Genomic DNA, 18,835 nt, shown 5'->3' with positions numbered 1-18,835 from the left:
AGTAAGGGTGGTTTAAAAGTGCTACCTACAAGCTTTTGCTGGCCTGAAGCTTGCGTGCACGCGCGCAGCCGCCATCTGCCTTTCTTATCTCTTCCTCCGCTGGCCATTACTTTCAATTTTGCGGCCATTGCTTGTTGTTTCCAAGTTACCGAATTTTCTAAAATGATGACCTCACTGATCAGGTACATTCACACTCACAGTGCGTCTTTTTTCAGGTATGCGGAAGCACTTAAAGTAATTTCCATTTGTTTAACTTTGTTTTTATTTACTGCCACAAGATTGGTGTCCGCCGTATTAAAATGCTAGTTGTGCTATATTTCCATACTTCGCCCGTGCTTGTTTCTCAGGCTGCTAAATCAAGATGATATTGCCCTCCGGCCTTCCCTTCTCGCCCGCCAAATCACTTGCCTATTAACTCCCCAAGGAAGCTCCGACGGCTGGAGAGGCGCTCAGCGTTCATCTGCAGTGCTCACTGCTGCCGTCTCATGCCGCACTGGGCATGCTCCGTCTTCCTCTCAGGTCTCCACCACAGTAAAGTCGCTGCTCACCCCTGGGCAGGGCCACTCTGTGCCACTCCACCAGACCGCCCGCCGTACTTTGGACAGCTGGAGGCTCTGCAACAGCTCATTGTCTTGGCAGCGGGGCTGATGCTAGTTGCTCTTGGCCGCCAGTTAGAGGTCGCCGTTGTGTGTCTCTGCTCGTCTTCTTCGGCAATCCGCCTTTAATGTCAGTGCTAGTCACTGCCACTGCCACCGGCACCAGGAGTGTCAGGGTGCTTTGCGCTCTACTTATTGGGGCCCCTTATCCAAGAATGTAGTGCTTGATTGCGCTAGATGGGAGTTGCCGGCGGGAGCTCTGCCCAAGGCTATCTAGTCCATTAGCGTCAGGCCACGCCCCTCAAATCCCACATATCTCTTAAAGGTACAGCAATAATTTAAACTTCAGAGAACATACTTTGGTGGTGTGTGCTAATCCTTAATTTTGCAGTATATGTGGTTTATACATATTTTATGTGAAGAGTTGAGAAAATGCCTGTAAGAAAATTGGTTATTTCAATAATACAAACCTACATCTAATGGAAGTTTCAATTCCTGGGTTCAACCCTAGGTAGCTTGGTTGACGTGGTTTCTCAGGCCGTTTTTTCTGGCCTATTTTGACAGTTTTTTGTCGGTGGGAACAGTGTGCCTAATCTCCCCTGACATCGGGCTCTAAGCCCTTTGGGTCATGTACTTGACAAATGTTAGTTACAAACCTGCATACCGTTTGTGGAGCTTGGAGGGGGAACACCACGACTCCAAAGATTGCGGCTGAGGTACCTGTAAAATAGGTATATTTATTCCTATACATCACTAAGGTACGCCATAGAGCATGCTGTTATCTCACTGGGTACACCTCTTACCTGTTTCAGATTATTCCATTAGTTGGTTTTCTCGGTATGTCTGAGGCACTCTTTGGTTGAGTGGCACCCAAATTAATTCTTCATTTACTTGTTACCTCTTTTATCTGTTGCACGATGTGACACTGTACACTTAGAGTTATAAGGTTCCGTCATCTGTACTCGATGCATGACTCCATCTCCCTGTTCTATATATGTATTATCTGTGGGAATTTCTTACCCACCTCTGGAGCTCCAGTGTGCATTTTTATGAATTAGGGTACTCTATTGAATCTATTGTATTTATGTACGCTTTGCATCATTTTCAGTCTCCCCATGCCTTTGCTGCCCCTTCCTTCAACCTTGAAGTGCACTAAAGAAGGTGTGACCCTTGTATCTGGTTCTTTCACCGAAACGCACGTTGACGTATTTTTTTCCCAACACGACTGGCACAAATTTTCCAACAAGATCGGATGGCAATTCATGATGTTGTTCTATAATATTTTTTTTTTTTATGTATCAAACAATTAAAAAAACCATAAGTTACTGCTGATATTAATGCAACAGTGTATAAAGAAATAACGTGAATAACCACTTTTTAGGTCTCGCTCTCGAGACCTATTGTCGCCGAGATGCCTCTCAAGGGAGACAGACCGGAGCACGCGCAGCGATTGGGGTCGGGGTCTGTGGACGCGCTTGCGCAGACGCACAAACACACGCGCGCGCGCACACACACCCCGCCGCTGCCGACCCCCTCACCGCATCCGCTGCTGCCTAACGCGCGCGCACGCACACACCTCGCCACCGCCGCCGCCGCCCCCCTGTACAAAAAGCATTGGCAAAGCCAATAGGTCTCGCCTTTGAGACTATTGGCTCATCCATTGCCTTTGAATCATGCTCTATAGCCTGGGCATTGCAGACTTTGCCAGACCTATCATTGGCAAAGTTTGCAATGCCCAGGCTATAGAGCATGATTCAAATGCAATGGATGAGCCAATAGTCTCAAAGGCGAGACCTATTGGCTTTGCCAATGCTTGTGTTAAGCAGGCATTGTCAGGGTGCAGAGCGGGGCTGCTGGTTCCTCTGCAGGCAGCAGCAGAAGGGGTTTGCTCGGTGGAGAGGGTGCACACAATAGAAACAGGACATCCACGAGGGTGCACGTACATCCTAACATTCACACACACCTCGCTCCCCCATTTTGCAGCAGCAGCGCGCCCAGCAGCCCCTTCACCATGATCACCAACGACTCAGTGCAGATCCAGTTCGGTCTCATCAACTGCGGCAACAAGTACCTGACGGCGGAGACCTTCGGCTTCAAGATCAACGCTTCAGCCACCAGCATGAAGAAGAAGCAGATCTGGACGCTGGAGCAGGGGACCGAGGACTCGACGTCCGTCTTCCTGCGCAGCCACCTGGGCCGCTACCTGGCCGCCGAGGAGCTGGCCCCCGAGTGCCGCTTCGCCATCGTGGCGCACGACGACGGCCGCTGGTCGCTGCAGTCCGAGGCGCTACCTGGGCGGCAGCGAGGACCGCATCAGCTGCTTCGCACAGACCATGGGCACGGGCGAGCGCTGGAGCGTGCACCTGGCCATGCACCCGCAGGTCAACCTCTACAGCCTGAGCCGCAAGCGCTACGCACACCTGAGCGCCGCGCGCGCCGTGCCCTGGGGCGTGGACGCGCTCATCACCCTGCTCTTTCAGGAGCAGCGCTACAGCGTGCAGACGGCCGACCACCACCTGCTGGCGCACGACGGCGGCCTGCGCGACGCCCCCGACCGCGCCACCGGCTACACGCTGGAGTTCCGCGCCGGCAAGGTGGCCTGTCGCGACTGCGAGGGCCGCTACCTGGCGCCCTCGGGCCCCAGCGGCACGCTCAAGTCCAGCAAGAGCGGCAAGGACGAGCTCTTCGTGCTGGAGCAGAGCTACCCGCAGGTGGTGCTCAAGGCGGGCAACGACCGGAACGTGTCCACCCGGCAAGGTGAGGTGGTGACTGGGGACACGATTCTTCCACTTAATCCTACAACCGCTGAGGACTCCTGAAGCTAGCATATTTTTTGTCAGAACAATGAGTGATTACACAGTCATCGCTTGCTTCCTGCATGCTCACGTGCGCTGCAGTTATTTTTGGTTTTATTTCTCTTGCTCTCATACAACAAAGCGATCGCTTTCGCGATCGTATGTTCTATACAGCACTGGCTACTACCAAACAAAACTTGTTTAATTAGTGAATGCCTCGATTTACACGCATTGCCACGTGAAAGCCAAGACTGCTGGCTTTGTCAATGCCTATTTATAGTTAGAACGGTGCTGTGCTGCTCACTGTTGGCTTCAAACAAGTCGAGTCCGTTCATACCTAGGAGATGTTCAAAGCCACTGTATTTAAAGACCGTCACCTAATGCACAAACAGACTATGCAGGTGTGTGGCACAATTCAGAGGTTGTTTCATACGCAGTTCGGCTTGCTCCGTGCACATGTGATGCTTAGGAAGTACTCCATCCGAGCCTGGCACACACTGGTCTGTCAACTAGACACCTGAACAAGAACACTTGAGGATACGTCCAGCGCCTCCCACTCAAAGGCGGAACCGATGACAAGCGGAACAATGGCGCGCACCCTGGGGGGTGTTTCAAGAGTGGCTGAGAGCCGGCCTTCATCTACGCGATTAATCTTCTTAGTCCAGTCATGGACAAACATGGCGCTGCAGTGTGAGAACAAATACTCCACTGTACGATGATTGTTGTAAAGAATAGGGAAACTTTGTCAGGTTATAGAAGACTGCACACTTCATTTATGACAGCCTGCAGTGATAAAAACTTTAATAACGGTGTCGGCTCAACATCCAGTGATTCTGGGCAAATCACTTAATCTCCCGTGCCTACCAAAGCAATGAATGTGTGTGTCCTTGTGTAAAGGAACTGATGCTCATGTAATGTGGTCCAATACCTTCGGGTCGCGCTATACAACACAGAAAACAAGCATTTGCAATGCAATAGGTCTCGCAGTTACACGAGTTAAAGCTATTGGCATTGTAAATGACAATGCCAATAGGCATTGTTATTTGCAATGTCAATAGCTCAAACTCGCGTAAATGCGAGACCTAATGCATTGCAAATGCTTGTTTGTTATAGGTTTGACCATTCATGAGATCTGTAAATATTGTATACTTGTGGATTTGACCAGTCATGATGTTGTTTGTTTATGTGTCTCAAAGAGTGAATGAATGAGTGCTATGTTGAAAAAAATTCATATGTGGGGCTCATTTTGTGCAACATTTATATTCATTCTCGGTTTGTAGGGGCGTGTTGGCAAGTGCAAAACCCTGACTTTTAATCTGCGCAGGTCACGTGTGAGTGGTTTATCCAGACTAGTTTATTGTTACATTCTGGCACTGCCACGTTCAGATTCTCTCTATTTATAACTGCAAGCGAAGGACTGAAGTTAAACAACATATCTGCAATGAGGACCCACGCATGGAACATGTGGCACTGGAACCTTTAGCCAGCCCTCGCTTTTCATGCTGTTTTTTGAGGAACTAGTTGCAGTTTTAAAAGTGAAACTACAAGTCCCAGAACACACTATGAGAATAGCTTAAATAGGTAGAACGTACTGCCTGATGTGCCACTAGTGTTCCGACAAATGCACAATTAACGCCTTTTAACCCTCTCTCTACCTCTCTCTCTCTACCTCTTTCTCTCTACCTCTCTCTCTCTACCTCACTCTCTCCCTCTAACTCTCTCTACCTCTCTCTATACCTCACTCTACCTCTCTCTCTACCTCTACCTCTCTCTACCTCTACCTCTACCTCTCTCTCTCTACCTCTCTCTCGCTCTACCTCTCTCTACCTCTCTACCTCTCTCTACCCCTCTCTCTCTACCCACCTCTCTCTACCCACCTCTCTCTACACACCTCTCTCTCTCTACACACCTCTCTCTCTCTACCTCTAAATGGCAGCCGGAGCCTGATAGCACTGCTTGTCCTTAAAAGAAATAAAAAGAGTTGGCATAGCCAATAGGTCTCGCTTTTGTTGCCTTATAAGTGTTTAACCATGCAACAGTTAATGTTGTTGCACCAAGGATATTGTGCTGCATAACTAAATACTTATAAGGTCCCAAAAGCGAGACCTATTGGCTATGCCAGTGGTTCCCAAACTGGGATCCGTGACACATTCCCAGGGGGTCCGCAGGCAGCAGTTTTAAAAGCACTGCAAAGTTCCTTGTATAATCAGCAGTATTTGGGCAGCAATAAAAGTGTCAAGATAATTCCGGTGATTAATGTACCTGCTGAAGAGAGATGGGGGTTTTGTCCAGTGGCAGCTTTGACTCATCTAAGGAAGCGCAGGTGGTTAATATGCCTGCTGCGAAGAATGTCTACAATGCATTTTTAAAAAAGCAGTATTTTGTTTTGTGCATAGCTCAGAGGGTTCCTGCTTTTGCCATAGAGATTCTTTTGTTATTGTGCAGTTCACAAGTTCCAATCCTAATCTAACACAGTGAGCTATGAATTGCCATCAAAGAGCTGCATGCAAACTGCATGATACTAGTTAATAAGTTAAAGCTTTTTCCCGGTCTTTCATTATCCCAATGCTGCTAAAAAGGTTTGGTTGGGTAGAAATAAATCCTTATTATTAAAGTCAACACTAACACCTGTGTTATGTTCTGAATCGTGAGTTTGTGCTTTTCCAGACCAAGCACTCTTAAAAAATGCCTACCCGTATGGATAACATGTGAATACTTCACCTTGTAGTCCCCTTTGCCTCATGTAACATTTATTATTCACTGATTTACACATGTATGATTCATTGTCTCTGTATGTGTGTGATGTAAAGTGCTTTGACACCCTACAGTGGTATGAGAGGTGCTATAAAATAAATTAAATACATGTGGCAGTGGGGCTATGGAGAGATGAGAGACACTGTTGGAGGGCAGTAGTGAGGGAGTCATTGAAGATTGACAATCATTGAAGATTGACAAAAGATTGTTGAATCCTGGTGCATAGTCAGGTCATCATTTACTATGCTTTAAAATCTAAAACAATTCAATATATAATGACAAATGTGTTGTAAAATACACAATTTTCCCCAAAATTTTCTTTGGGGAGAGCCCTTCAAAGCCCCCTTTGTAGTGGTCAGGCTCACTCACTAAACTTGGTGTGCACTGTACAGGGACTGGTGTGACAATATTTGCCAGGGCTGCATTGGGTTTCCAGTCCAGCCATTGGCAGGAGCAGGAGACTCGGGCAGCGCAATAAAACCAAACAATGATAAGTTAGTCGCAAGATGCAGCACCAACCTTCCCATTAAGATTTTTCGATTTTTGCAAATATTTTTAATATAAAAATACTAAAATCGTTAGTAATTCAAATCTAGCCTTTGATGTGCACACGTGTGTGTTTATGTTTTCGAATTAGTTTTAATGTTTGACATTTAAATTATACAAATTGCTTGGGGGTCCCCGGCTTCCAATAGTGACTCAGGAGTGAAAAGTTTGGGAACCACTGGGCTATGTCAATTCTTGTTTTTTTTAGGAATGAGTCTGTGGGCTCAGAATCGTGTGTGCTGCTTTACTTTCCGGGCGCATACTGTTGCGCGCACTTCATCCGCCATCGGACACACATTCCTATAACATGTTGCTGCATTTTGTAGCTGCTGATAGCGAGATATTCGTTTCTAGGTGCATTGGTCACCCCCGTCCCACATCCCTGCCTTCCTTTGTCCTGGGGTCGTCAGTTCCTCGCTATACTATCACTGCCAATCAAAGCTGTTTTTCTCCAGTGCAGGCTGCAGTGCCCGGCTCTGGACACTGGAGGGCACTGCAACTTGTTTACTGCAGCGTGGACAACAATGGGCTCCTTCTGCAGGATCCAGGGGGCGGGGGGAAGAGTCAGAGGAGTGGGGGGGGGGTGAAGGGGGTTGTTTATCACTTCTTGGACTCTGTTTTGCATGGTGTGTACATTATCCGGACCCGATGAGCAGCCTCCCCTTGCTACATTCTTGGACACAGCTTCCTTGGCGTGGGGAGGGGGCAGAGTTAAACACCCCGTCCCTTAGCCCGTTTTGGGTTATTTTCGTTGTTACAACCGCGTCTCTGCTTGTTTCCTGGGCTCCCTGCGGATCGCATAATGTTAGAACAGATATTTTTTAAATGTAATTTTAATCCATCGATAAGTTCATATTTAATCAGCTGCCGATCGCCGCTCCAGGACTTTAGGCGACAGCCTTTTCTTTGTTTGCCATCTGACAGCAACTAAAACCTTTAGACGTTTGCGGCATCTTTATTTTTTGTGACTATTTACCGTGTACTATAGCAAAGTGCAATAAACGGATAAACACGAAACGTCAGGATTTCAGTTTCCCCTCATCTGAACCTGCATTAATTTCTATTCTGTTTTCATGTTCCTGTGGTGACGCTGCAGGGGGTTCTTTAAACTCTTTACACGTGCTCGCTGAAAGTGGACATTTTGGATACCAGTGGCCTCTTTGGGAGAGCTTTGAGGGACCCCCACTACTTGCGGCATTTCACTACACACCACATACACTCCATAACACATGGATAAACGACATTGTCATTTACAACGCCATTTACAACGGCAATAGCTCTAACTTAAGCAAATACGAGACCTATTGCATTTCCAATGCTTGTTGTTTATGCCTGCAAATCCGCTGCTAGACAATTTGTTAAAGATCGCTTACACTTTATGTTGATAGAAACATGATGCCAGTGCATCATAGAAGACATAACTGCCAACCACTGAATTGTGAGCCGCTGGAGTTGAGAGTTTTGTACCAGCCTGAAGAAGTGCCTTTGTTGAGTTTGTAGCCGATTTTATCTGTTCAGAAAAATAAGCTTATTTTACCGCTAGAAGGAGCTTTTTGTATTGTCCCGTACAGGATTTATATTTATATTTCTCCAGGATATTTTTATAGTTTCTCCTCAAGACTCTCTTTTGCCCACTGAGACTTTGTTTTTCTGCCCTGAGAGTGTCGTAGAGTAACAGCTCGGTAGGCTTGTATCTAGCACACAAGGGGTATAGTTATAACATCTATTTCATTACATGAACATAGTTGATTTTTTGTTCTCTTGATAAAGTGCCACTCAGATTGTCACACATAAGACATTGTAATGTCAAGCATAAGCATGCTGAAAACATGAACATTATTTGCTTAAGCATCAGCAATCTAAAAATTTGGCAGCTATGTAACCTCCGGTTACATGCTCATTTCAAGCCTGGAGTACCGACGGAGAGAGTGGTGCCCCCTTCCTGAGCTGTTGCCAGGTTGAGGTGGGTTGTTTACCCAGCAGTCTGCAGGTAACTTTCCCTTGAGGAACAGATGGACTGATTTAAGTTCCTGTTTACGTATCCTTTTTGTGTTTATGTCACTCACACATTGACGCAGCAGCACCATTAGAGGTCCTGACGAAAGCCACGTCCAAGGTTGGGTTATAGGCTGAAACATGTTGACCACCATTTCTCACTCCACCTGAGCGGTTTAAATCCATACCGCTGGTGCACTGTTTTTAATCCTGGCAGTGGGTGCATCAGAATAAAGTACATTATTTACACTCCCTAGCCAGTTTTAATCGCACATTTTTCACATTTACTTTTCATTTTAGCGCTGCGCCCTCACTCACATTGTTCTTACTCATCACTTGTGGATTTAGAATATTCCACCAATACTTGAGAACATCCCTGAGCTCCTCCCTCGTAGAGAGGGGGTTGTAGCCCTCAAAGGAACTAGGTGTTTCCTTTGGGAGGAGAATCCCAAATGATGAAGCATGTCACCTATGGTGAGTGAGGGATATCGTCCTTTAAAGGAAGTGAGGTATAGCCAACGGTTTTGTGTTGATAGGCTTACCAAGTTTTAGTAGTGCTTTGCCACACAACTTTAACGCTTTTTGCATAGACCCAAAGATTTCACATTGTTTTGGAGCTATGTAAGTGTTCCAGATGTAAAAATTGTAAATTGATACTTGAATAGCGCACTACTCACCCGCAAGGGTCTCAAGGCGCTTGTACGAATACCGCTATGGAACCCATCCTGGCTTTCCCTGTGAGGCGTCCACTCCTGGGCACCCCCAAGGTGGAGGCCAGGCATCCTTAGCATTGTGGGGGCCGTTGTGGAGATTAAGCAAGCTATTGCCCAGAGTTGCAGAGTGGGACTCCATGATTGGAATGGCACCGAGGTGAGAATTATCAGGTCCGTGTAATTTTTGAGCCCAAGACCCGCTGAGGTGGGGAATTGAACCCTGGTCCCGGGCTAGACCTCTGCATCAGGGTCTGCCGCTCTAATCATTGAGCCACACTTCTCCACCTATGTAGAGCTGCCACCTTTCCCAGAGTAAAATACCAGCCACCTCTTCACATTTTAAGGTGCCACAAAAACCTGGAAATATTTACATAAAACATGGTCTTTCCGTTTTTATTTACTTTATCAGACAAGGGGTCATTATGGCGGCTGTAGAACACATTTTAAGTGTGTTCTTCTTATATTTACTGCTTAAAGTATGAACTAAAAGGGAAAAAGGGCGGCTTTAAGTATTTTTCCTAACGAGTACTTTTCATACTTTTTGTACTGGTTTGGCAGGGACATTAAAATACTGATCATGTTGTTATAAAACAGACCAGGTGGGAACCCTACCCGTGTTTCTCCGTCGCCCAAACAGGAGCTCCCGATTGTTTCTCTCCTTTGCTTTTCCATTAGGGCAGTCCAGTACGTATGTCATTTAGGGACCTGCGAGCGTTCACCATTATATAACCCGCATGCGCACGGAAAAGTGTACGCATGCGCACAATGGAAGCGACGCACGCGTTCATGAGACAGAGACACTGACGAGGAGTATACTGTTGAAACACCGGCCTTGGTCATCGTGACGGGAACAACGACGTCGGTTTAAGGAGGGACAACGGGCAGCTGATTTCAGACTGACATAGCCGTCTAGGCAGATTCTGGTTAAGGTAGGAGTCACCTTATTCTTCACACACCATATTAAGAACTTCAAGGAGTGCGGCCAGTCTGACCCCACATCATTACATCACATATCAACTCTTAGAAGACGAGCAGATGCTTAATAACATTCATAATGCTAATCAGCAGAGACCCAAATGATCTCCGGTGACCAGATATCTAAAATACCATTTTTACACCTGGTCTCAAAATATCGTCTTCCCCCAGAGACAGAGGAAATCACCTCAAAACCTATAATGTCCCTTTCTGGCAGGTACCCTCTGATGCAGACCTCAAAATAATTTTTACATAGTACTCAATATGCCCAATGTAAACCAGGAACAACCTTTCCAATATTCCTACTGCAGACTGGGATGAAGCTTCAGAAGGGTGTTTGGTGTATGATACCCCCAAATGCTTTCCTGGTTTGGTAGTTGGGTCTAGGGGGCCTAAGTTGGCTCGGCTTTGTCTGTGTTGATTTTTCTTGTTGTCATTTCACTGACAGGTTTTAACTTGTTCATTTTTTGCACCGAGGACTTATATATAGTGACCAGTTTACCAGGAAAATAGTAAATCTAGACCCACAGAGGTGCTTCTTGAATCAATGCAATTTACTACTTTTCAGAATTCATAAACATTGGCTGTAGTAGCCCCGGAAAGCTGTGTCAGTTTCAGGTTTCCAGGCACACCACATGCAATCATACACCATAAAGTTGATTGGACTAATGCTTGCTAATAGTCTGTTCACTTTCAGTCCCTCGGGGTAGCATTCAAACCCATCGTCTTTCACCCTCTGTGCCATTCTAGGCAGAGACCAACCCAATGCAGATCAGTACTTACCCTGTTCCCCATGGGAACTGTCCATCCCGAACTTTGGTTATGTCACTCCTCCACGCCGAAGCCCAACGCTTTTTTAGTTGGAAAATTTGAGATTTACATCCGCTGAATTTCACTGAATATGCTACACCCTTGACTGCAGATATCAAAATACTTACACTTCACACACTCTCAAAGTAAACCTGCCTGTGTATATACTGGAAATACAAACAAAACAAAAAAATCTCATTCACTGCTGATCCTGCAACAAGCTCATATAGATCTGATTAGGCTGGCTTATTGGAACCTAATGAGACTGACCCAGGGCTTTAAGTGAGCACCGGCAGTTCTTAAAAGCAGGTGCGAAGACGGTTCCCTATTGGGCTCTCCATTTCTGCCGTCACGCTCAGGTTGGAAAAGAAAATCTTAACTCTGCAGCAGTACCACTGCTCAAAGAATTTGATGTAACTTCAAAGAGACTCGTTTTAGTTCTTTCACAGTGTCATTTCAAAACTGAAACATTTTCAATATTATTTACAACAAAGCCATGGTTGTTGCTTATTTATTATTTGCAACTAATAACCATTGACAAAGCCAATAGTCCTGGCTTGTTGTAGGTGTAATTTCACTTGCTGCATTATATAGCTGGATGCAATGACAGAAGCAGGAAAATACCAGTGGGGCGGCACACTATGCTAAGCATAGATTTTTAGCTTACGTGTTTTAAGCCACACCCTAAGCCACGCCATTTTGAGAGAACCCCCCCCCATTTTTTCATCCCACTTAAAGCCCTGGACTGACCCAATTAGAATTATGTGATTGCCTCCTCAAAGGTGTCTAAAGCGGTATGCTGTATTTCAGGCCTCGAGACAATCTCGTGGCGATCTACCCTGTCTCCAGGGCCTCGGGAAGGCGGTGGAAACAGGGTAGGTCGATACGAGAAGGCAAACAGCCCCGAGGAGGCAAATAAATAACCGTAATTGGGTCAGCCTTGTTAGATTCCAAAAAGCCAGCCCAATCAGGTCTATATGGTGTTTTTTTTAAGAACACTCTACTGCTTGGATAACACGCTAAATACTGATTGTTCCAAGCATTGTGTAGGTCATATTTCCCTTCCGATTGATCTTGAAAAATTGCCACAGATCATTGATTGACTAATTTAGGCAAGAAACATGTTGACCTCATGATATTAATAAGCCACCCGATATCGTTGCCTTTATGAGTGGCGCACACATTCTTTTAATCGGACAGGTGGACTCACTGAATAAATAGTCTTTAACCTTGAAATCCACCGGATCCCTTTTTAGTCATCTCCACTCACACTGACTCGCTACACATCTACACTAAGGGCCCTACACAGACATTTCACATCCAGCTTTGGATAAAAGATCTCCACCAAAGAGCCCCCTAGAGGATGCCTTTCGAGCATTGCAGCGTCCGCTCAGTGAGGAGCAAAGCCCTATGATGAAGCATGACAGTCGCAAGAGTGTGTGAGGGCTTTTAATCCGATAAGGAACAACCCCACCTTCTCTCTCTCCTTTATAGGAACTGCCTACCCACGTAATCGTTTGGAGCATGTATGCTGGTCCTTCATGCACACTTGGTCCCCACTTGTTGTAATAGATAGACCTCAGAGTATGACCACAAGCCTAAACCACTTTTCATTACAAAGTCTGAAAACATCCTCAATTAGGACCATAAAAACCTTAAAATGCCCCTCCCTTGAGACCATAGAGCATCCTATCACTCTGAGACCACTCATACCTCGCTTTGGTGATCTTAACCTGCCCATCACTGGATCTTAAATGCACATTGCCAGACACTTCAAAATTACCCCATCTGTACACATTAGACTATACTTTGTTTACACCCTCAAATATACTTTTCAGTACAAAACATTCCATGAGACAGTACCCTGAGACTTTGTTCAAATGTATAATGAAGCTCCAAATTTATAATGCAAAATACCACTCGCGTGCCTCTGAAATACCTTGCATTTATACTCACAAACGTGTTGACAATGGGGTGAATGTGTAGGGATCATTCACGTAGGCTGCCTTGTGAAAAATATGATACGTGATATATTAAAAGAAATGAGCATTTGTGTGTCTATATATTTATTGAACCAAGTTCAGTTTAGGATGTTGTAGATAAATGAGTGCCATAACTGTTATACAATTCGATGGTGTGCTTATATTTTGAAATGGTGTTTCTAAAATCAGATCTAACAGATCTATGGCACTTAATGTGTAGCGAAAACATTACTTTCCCTTAGTTTTAATGTTATTTATGTTTTTCATTGCTATTTGTAAGAAATGAGGTTATTGGTTGAGGGGAGTGAAACCCTGCTCAATCAGGACCCATAATACTTATTAAGGTGAAATCATAAGGAAACCCTAAATTAACCTGTGCACAACCCTCGTGTAGCTTGGCACAGAGCAGTCATGCTTAACTCAGCGGCCATTTGTAAAGTATTTGTGTAGCACTTAAAACAGTAATACAATGAAAACACACCACAAAAGGGATCTCACACCAGATTAGAAAAATAGAGAACTATTTAAATAAATAAAACAAGATCGAAATGCAATCAGATAACTAGAGATATGCAGGACCATATTTATTAATATATTTTCATGCAACACACCAAGGCACCTTACTGTGCTGCGTTAAAGGGAGTAGGCAAGAATGTGCCATATCTACCACAATGTGGTGCATTCCTGCTCTCTCCTTGCGCTGGCGCACATTTGGCTGCCTAGCATCAACACAGACACCCTTGCACTATAGTGGTTGCAGGCAGGATTGTTTTTGTACACGAAGGAACACCTTCCTGAACAAAACAATCCTTTGAGGCTTTTTCCTCTTTCTACTTCTGCTGCAGAATACAGCAAATGTAGAAAGAGGAAAAAACAAGGAGAAATAAAGATATTTGTCCTTGTTACGCATTCCCTGGGAAGGCATAGCATTTTTACGTATTCCCAGGTCCACCACTCATGGAATGCTTCAAAATACCTGGATGGAGGCATGGGAACACCCATGCTCCATCCATGGAACACCTCACTGTGGCAGGGTAACACAAGGCAGCGACTTGCGGTGCCTTGTGTTACTCCAGATTTACAAAGCCAAGCAAAGTGGCCTTGCCTGGCTTGGTAAATCTCATTCTAGATTTTGCATCACCCTGCGTCCCCTTGCGTGGCACAAGGGCAACAAAAACCTTTGATAAATCTGGCCTGCAATTTTTAAGATTTCAGTGGAAATAGCAAAGCACCAACTGTGGATATCTGGTTGTACCAGACAGGGACAAAGTCACAAGTTCAGGCACACTGCAATGGAGTGCAGCCCAGCTACAGGTATCCAGATATGCCTTCTGAACAAGAGCACCTTGAGTCCTGGTGCCAGAGCATTGCAAGATTCCGCATTGAGAATGCGTTGCGCAGCCAAGGCAGTGCGTCGTTTCTGAGGAGCTTCGATGCGAGGTCCTGCGCAGATGTCGAGGATCCTGTCCAGATGGACTTGCAATGCGAAGTCTGGCGTTGAGAATGTGTCGCTCAGTCGAGATCTGTTTTGAAGAGCTACAAGGCTGCGATGTGAGAACCTGCATTGTTATCAAGCCTGCTGTAGACAAGGGATTTGCGATGCTAGGGCCTGTATCAGTAAAGCTTCACGCAGTGGCGGTTTCGTTGCGAGGTGCAAGGTCAATGCGGAGTCCTTATGTTGGGAGAAACCTCGCAGCAGAAGCGATGTGTCGGTTCTGCTCAGGTTTGCGCCGCCTAGCAGAGGAGATGCATTGGTTCTATGGAACCACAGATAGGCTGTCAGAGCACCTTCAGGCCCACTTCCAAGGGTCCAGGACAGGAGTGGCCACCCCTTTCAGTTTTTTTGACACCGGGTCTACTAATTCCCCAGCATGCAGTCTATGGGCATCTGGGGACTAACTACGACCTCCGCTGGGTCACCTCCCTACCCTTCTTCAGGGATACCGGGGCCATAGGGTGGAAAAGTCCTGCCTATGGGCCTGAGTTACCCTACATACCTGGCTAGTGTACTGCTCTGGGGAACTAGCCTTTCCACTGGCTGGCTCTGGTGTCCCTCAGTGCAGTGACAGGGATCCATTCACTTTGACCTGGTGGAAGTGACGACTGGCACCATCAAGGATCACAAGCTCACCCTCTAAGTCTATCCCCCAGCTAAGGGAGATCACGGCATGGTCTATGACCTTCCCCTGGGGACTACTTACCCCTAAGGACACATTGGCCACCCCTGTAGAAGTCCCACCAATGGGTGGTTTCTTTATACAAAGTCCCCCTGCTTGTGTCCTAACTGGAAGCACTCAAATCAGCGGGGTTGGAGCCCTGAGCCAATGCCTACCTTAACCACAACTATCTGAAACAGAAGGGGCTCGGGAACCCTTTCCCTCACCTTACTCAGGGAGCTATCTGGGTCATCTTTTACCTCCCCCCCCACTCTGCTGGAGGGACTTTAACCACTTTTCCTGGGGTCACTTCAAGATGCCTTCTTGGACACTCTAGTACTGACCCAGAGGTCCGCCTACTCAGTAAGATTCCTCGGGTCAATCAGTTTGCTGTCCACTAGGTCCTGGCACAGCTCTGTAAAACATACACCAAGCATGTCCTCTCTTAGTATCAGATTAAACAACTCAGTAAAATCATCAACTTTGCTGCCCCCCACCCAGCCATTCAGTGCTTTGCTGGTATAATCCAGGAAGTCGACCTAAGACTGATTCTGTATCTTTTGACTATCCCTGAATCTGATGCGGTATTTCTCTGTGTTGAATCCAAACTTGGTGACAAGGATGGCTTTCATGGGGGCATATCTTGTCTGGTCTTCTACCACCAGTGTAAGTTGTGTCTCCCTCCCTACTAGAGGCATATCTTTCCACAAGCCTCCCACCCAGTGCTTCTTTGTAATCTTGTGTACCTTTAGAGCTACCTCATATATGGCAAGCCACTTGTCTGTGTCATCCCCTACCACGTAGCTGGACACCAGATCTTTCAAGATGCGGACTTTCTTGTCTCCTTCAGACGCTGTTTGTATGCTGTCACCAATGCTGCTGTAATCTGCTTGTTTTACTTTAATGTCCAGCTCCTTCAGGCTTCTTTCATGGGCTGTTTTCTTCTCCTCGACCTTCATCTTGAGTTTGGCCCCCTGTAGCCTGAACTCGCTCTCTGCCTACCTGTCTGCAAGCTCCTCTGGGAACAGCCCATGCGAGAATACACCAGTCACTGCTCTGGAAGGGAGTTCCACCTCGGGGAATGGGTCATTTCCCAACCCTGAAGGCTGCATTTCAGGGCTGATATCCAGGTCCTGATCCTGCTCATCCATGTCATCCTTTTCATCCTGGTCCTCTGTTGAGACTGGCAACTGATGAGCCTCTGCCCTCGGAGCCTTTTGGAGCTCCGCCTTCTTGGGGCTCCTTTTGGCTGTCAGTCCTCTCTCCTTACCGATTTCTTTGAGCTTAGTCACTCTCCAGATTGAGGAGCTCAAATTCCATGTTTTCATGTAAAGCCACATGCACGAACAGTCAGGTAGAGTAAGGGTGAATTTAGAAAAACAAAAGGCCAATCAAGGAGAATTTAAAACTCGAATTGGTCTCAGATTATTTATCTGGGATGGTAGTGTAACCTAAAATTATGCTCTGGCACTGTTTAAATACATGTCCAATCCTCACTGCTGAATACAGTGTAAGAAATTGTGTTTCTGGTCGAAGGGTGGTGAAACCCTACTCTAACAAGAACGATAATCCATGTCAAGGTGAAGTCACAAGCACACCCTAAAATAACCTGCACTCACCCCTTGGTAGCTTGGCACAGAGCAGTCAGGCATAACTCAGAGGCAATCTGCAATGTATTTGTGCAACACTTTAATCAGTAATAAAATGAAAACACACCATAAAGTGATCCCACACCAGATTAGAAAAATAGAGTAGTCAAGTCAGTTAATCTTTATTCAGCTTATTATAAGCCATAAAAGCATACAATAAAAAACAATTTACAGATGCACAACTTTACACTTGATAAAACGATTTAAAAACAAAGTCTTAAAAGATTCAGCAGCCACATGTATAAAGCAACCTGAATTCGATGAACATGATACATTATAATACCCCATATCTGTTTCTAATTCTCAAGGCACTTTGGACAAAATTTGCCACTGTAGCACAAAGGTCTGTATTACACAGTTTTGCAGGAAAATAAATGCCTCCCTATGAGATCTAATCCTAGATAAACTTACAATTGGGGCCCAATAACATTTCCGGGCATAGAAATATTGGTGACAAAAAAGAGTAAAGGGCAAGATGCTTTGTTTGGAAACATTATCACAGGGTCCACTTGACAATGTTGTACTCCATTCGGCATCCCTGGGAAATGGCACTAATAAACGTAATGTGTTACAACGAAATCTTGTAAGGTAAATCCTGTAATTAATGTTAAAAATCGATAACAAGTAAAATTCACATCCCAATGATGTTTATTTATTTATTTAATTTATGTATAAAGTTTTATATAGTGCAAACTTTATTTATGAGGGTATCAGAGCGCTTTACAGATGGTCGAAAAAAAAGGAAAATAAGAAACCAATCAACAAAATAATCATGAGAGGTAAAACAGTGTAGGTTCACAAATTGGGGAAGGTAATATCTCTGGAACAAGTCTACTGGACATGGTTCTACAGTCTAGTAATGGGTGACACCTGCTGGGGCGGGGTGGTAGGTCCAGTGGCGAAGCTGGAAATATTGGTGATGAGATGTTTCAGGGACAGTGAAGTCAAGTTTACACTGTTTGTAAGACTTGATGTTCGGTCCCAAGAAGCGGTCCTGCAGACTTCTACAATTTCCCTTCTCCCAATCTGGAAAGGTACCTGGGATGAGGGCAGGCATGAAGTCCAGATTGCGTGCTGTTGGAGTGTGAGAGGAGGGAATATAAGTAAGACCGCTCTGAACTGCCTGCTTGTCCCAAATCTCTAAGACTGTGGATCGGGGCCGCTAGGTACTCATTATGGTGGCGTTTTTGTTTCGGAAGCAAGGCTAGTTCCCAAAGTGGCATGAGGGCACCGCCCGGTCCTTATGCAGCCAGTGTTTCTTGCTCTCTCTTACCACCCATTCTGAGATGTATCGTAGATTGGCAGCCCAATTATAGTCTAGGAGATGGGGCACACAAGGCCCCCCGATTTTGTGGCAACATCAATCTAGAATTTGAGATGCAGGGTTGTTTCCCTTTACAGATAAAGGATCGAAGATCCTTCTGCATAGCCTTGATATCATCCTTTGGGATAGGCTTAGGGAGGGACTGTAAGAGGTAGAGGAGTCGGGGGAGAGTATTCACCTTCACCATGTTTACGCAGCCCAGCCAGGAGACATGACGGGGCCTCCATCTCCGGAGGTCCTCCAGAAATAGCCCTGCAAATTGGCGAACAATCTCTAACTAGAGTTAGAGATTTTTGTCAAGCGAGCTGTCTGAAGATGTCAGTTATTTTTCTCTAACACAACATTTAAATAAATAGCCTGTTAATTAATATTAGAAATATTTCAAAATATATCAGGAATTATGAAAGTACAGTTTTTTTGTAATTAAGTGTGATGCAAATAGGAGCAAAACAAACCAGAACAATTTACTTGGTGATATGCAAATGGCACAAATTTGCAGAAACTCTATTTCAAAACATTATTGTTTGCACACTATATAGT

The 18,835-nt window shown here is 45.5% G+C and overlaps 1 protein-coding gene and 1 pseudogene across 1 annotated transcript in view; both read left to right on the top strand.

The window, feature by feature from the left end:
- SYNGR4 (synaptogyrin 4) overlaps positions 1–18,835 on the top strand; it is a 670,375-nt gene that overhangs the window by 44,031 nt on the left and 607,509 nt on the right. The gene's annotated exons all lie outside the window — the stretch shown is intronic.
- On the top strand, positions 2,608–3,415 carry LOC146809621 (fascin pseudogene; annotated as a pseudogene).

Source organism: Triturus cristatus, chromosome 7 (genome assembly GCF_964204655.1).
Source record: "Triturus cristatus chromosome 7, aTriCri1.1, whole genome shotgun sequence".
Classification (NCBI taxonomy): domain Eukaryota; kingdom Metazoa; phylum Chordata; class Amphibia; order Caudata; family Salamandridae; genus Triturus; species Triturus cristatus.
The sequence above is the reverse complement of the archived record's forward strand: the minus strand, read 5'-3'. Positions and strand labels throughout refer to the sequence as shown.